Source organism: Piliocolobus tephrosceles, chromosome 8 (assembly GCF_002776525.5).
Source record: "Piliocolobus tephrosceles isolate RC106 chromosome 8, ASM277652v3, whole genome shotgun sequence".
NCBI lineage: Eukaryota > Metazoa > Chordata > Mammalia > Primates > Cercopithecidae > Piliocolobus > Piliocolobus tephrosceles.
The window spans coordinates 13,478,719-13,481,830 of NC_045441.1; positions in this window are offsets into that span (position 1 = coordinate 13,478,719).

Consider the following 3,112-nt stretch of genomic DNA (forward strand, 5'->3'; position numbering starts at 1 on the left):
CCATTCTTCTGCCTCAGCCTCCCCAGCAGCTGGGACAACAGGCGAACACCACTACGCCTGGCTACTTTTTTTTTTATTTTTAGTAGAGATGGGGTTTCACTGTGTTAGCCAGGATGGTCTCGATCTCCTGACCTCGTGATCTGCTCGCCTCTGTCTCCCAAAGTGCTGGGATTACAGGCATGAGCCACCGCGCCCAGCCTATTATGATGTTTTTTGATGGGATCTCATTCTGTGGCCCAAGCTGGAGTGCAGTGGTGTGATCACGGCTCACTACAGCCCCAACACCCTGGCTCAAGCGATCCTCCCACCTCAGGCTCTCCCAGGTAGCTGGGTCCACAAGCATGTGCAACCACACCTGGCTAATTTTTATTTTTTGTAGAGGTGGGGTCTTACTATGTTGCCCAGGCTGGTCTCCATCTCCTGGGGTCAAGCAACACTCCCGCCTTGGCTTCCCACAATGCTGGAATTACAAGTGTGAGCCATCATGCCCCGATTTTTACTTTATTAATGACAAACTGCACCCCTTCTCCCACGTGTAAGGTCCTGTGGGACGTAAACCCCTTAACATGGCTCCTGTCCTTCAAGATCTCACCCTGAAGTGACTTTGGACTGGGACACTTTGGAAGTAAAAAAAAAAATGTAAGGCCATTCAGGAATAAATATTAACGTTTCCCTTTTTTTTTTTTTCCCCGAGACAGAGTCTCACTCTATCACCCAGGCTGGAGTACAGTGGCGCAATCTCGGCTCACTGCAAGCTCCGCCTCCCGGGTTCAAGTGATTCTCCTGCCTCAGCCTCCTGAGTAGCTGGGGTTACAGGCGCCTGCCACCACGCCCAGCTAACCTTTTGCATTTTTAGAGATGGGGTTTCACCGCGTTAGCCAGGATGATCTTCATCTCCTGACCTTGTGATCCGCCCCCCTCGGCCTCCCAAAGTCCTGGGATTACAGGCATGAGCCACCGTGCCCGGCCTTTTTTTTTTTTTTTTGAGACGGAGTTTCGCTCTTGTTGCCCAGGCTGGAATGCAATGGTGCAACCTCTACCTCACAGTTTCACGTGATTCTCCTGCCTCAGCCTCCCAGGTAACTGGGATTACAGGCATGCACTACCACACCCAGCTAATTTTTCCACCCGCCTCAGCCTCCCAAAGTGCTGGGATTACAGGCGTGAGCCACTGCACCCAGCCCTTAATGTTTCCCTTTAGTCAATTGCAATTTGATGCATTTAAAGAATAATGGAGTAGCCGGGTGCAGTGGCTCACGCTTGTAATCCCAGCACTTTGGGAGGCTGAGGCGGGCGGGTCACCTGAGGTCGGGAGTTCGAGTTTAGCCTGACCAACATGGTGAAACCCCGTCTCTCCTAAAAAAACAAAATTAGCCGTGCATGGTGATCAGTGGCTGTAGTCCCAGCTACTCAGGAGGCTGAAACAGGAGAACTGCTTGAACCTGGGAGGCGGAGGTTGCAATGAGCTAAAATGGCACCACTGCACTCCAGCCTGGGCTGGAGTGAGACTCCATCTCAAAAGAAAAAAAAAAAAAGCAAAAAAAGAGTAATGGAGTGGCCAGGCACGGTGGCTCACACCTGTAATCCCAGCACTTTGGGAGGCCAAGGTGGGCAAATCACCTGAGGTCAGAAGTTCAAGACCAGACTGGGAAACACATTGAAACCCCATTGTTACCAAAAATACAAAAATTAGCCAGGCATGGTAACGCACACCTGTAATCCCATCTACGCGGTGGCTGAGGCAGGAAAATGGCTTGAATGCTGGAGGCAGAGGCTGCAGTGAGCTGAGATCACGCAGTCCAGCCTGGGCGACAGAGCGAGACCTTGTCTCAAATGAGTAATGGAGTGGCTGGGTGCGTGGTTCCCATCTGTAATCCTGTAATCCCACTACTTTGGGACGCCAAGAAGGGAGAATAACTTGAAGTCAGGAGTTCAAGACCAGCCTGGGCAACATGACAAGACCCATCTCTACCAAAAAAAAGAAAAAGTAAATAAAATAAGAGTAATAGAGTAACGGGGGCAGGAGTATGGAGCAGGGGTCCAAGTTTAAACTGTGCAAGGAGAAGAAACCATTGGAGCCATGTGCTTCGGTCAAAGCTACGTGACTTTGGGCAAGTCTCTTTCTCTCTGGGCGGTTCCACAGCTGTTAAACAGGTTTGGAAATAATTATCTACGGGTAAAGCACACATAATGGTGCCAGACACCTAGGCAGGTCCCCAATATATATTGTGTGCCAGGAATTTTACAAATACTTACCAATTTGAATCTTTACAACACTGAAGAGGTAGTTGACATTATCCCTTTATATAGATGAGAAAACGGACATGTTAAAGCAGTTAAGCAACATCCTTGAGGTCACTCAGTCAGTAAGAGGTTCACTGAGCCTAGGTTCAATCTAGGTCTATCAGGCAGCAAAGTGCTTTATTACTTGGGAAGCAGAAGGCACAGAAAAATGAATAAGTGAGTTCAACACCATTAATTCATGAATTGATAGTGCTCTGTCAATCTTAATATTGCTATGAAGGAGAAGATACTCAAATATAAAAGTTGGCAGGGCACAGTGGCTCAAGCTTGTAATAATCCCAGCGCTTTAGGAGGCAGAGGCAGGAGGACTACTTAAAAGCCAGCAGATCGAGACAAACCTGGGCAACATAGTGAGACTCTGTCTCTACAAATAAATGTTTTACAAAGCAAATTAGAGCCGGGAACAGTGGCTCATGCCTGCAATCCCAGCACTTTGGGAGGTCAAGGCGGGTGGATCACTTGAGGTCAGGAGGTCAAGATCAGCCTGGGCAACATGGTGAAACCCTGTCTCTACTAAAAATACAAAAATTAGGCCGGGCGCGGTGGCTCAAGCCTGTAATCCCAGCACTTTGGGAGGCCGAGGCGGGTGGATCACGAGGTCAGGAGATCGAGACCACCCTGGCTAACATGGTGAAACCCCGTCTCTACTAAAAAAATACAAAAAACCAGCCGGGCGAGGTGGCGGCGCCTGTAGTCCCAGCTACTCGGAGGCTGAGGCAGGAGAATGGCGTGAACCCAGGAGGCAGAGCTTGCAGTGAGCTGAGATCTGGCCACTGTACTCCAGCCTGGGCGACAGAGCGAGACTCCG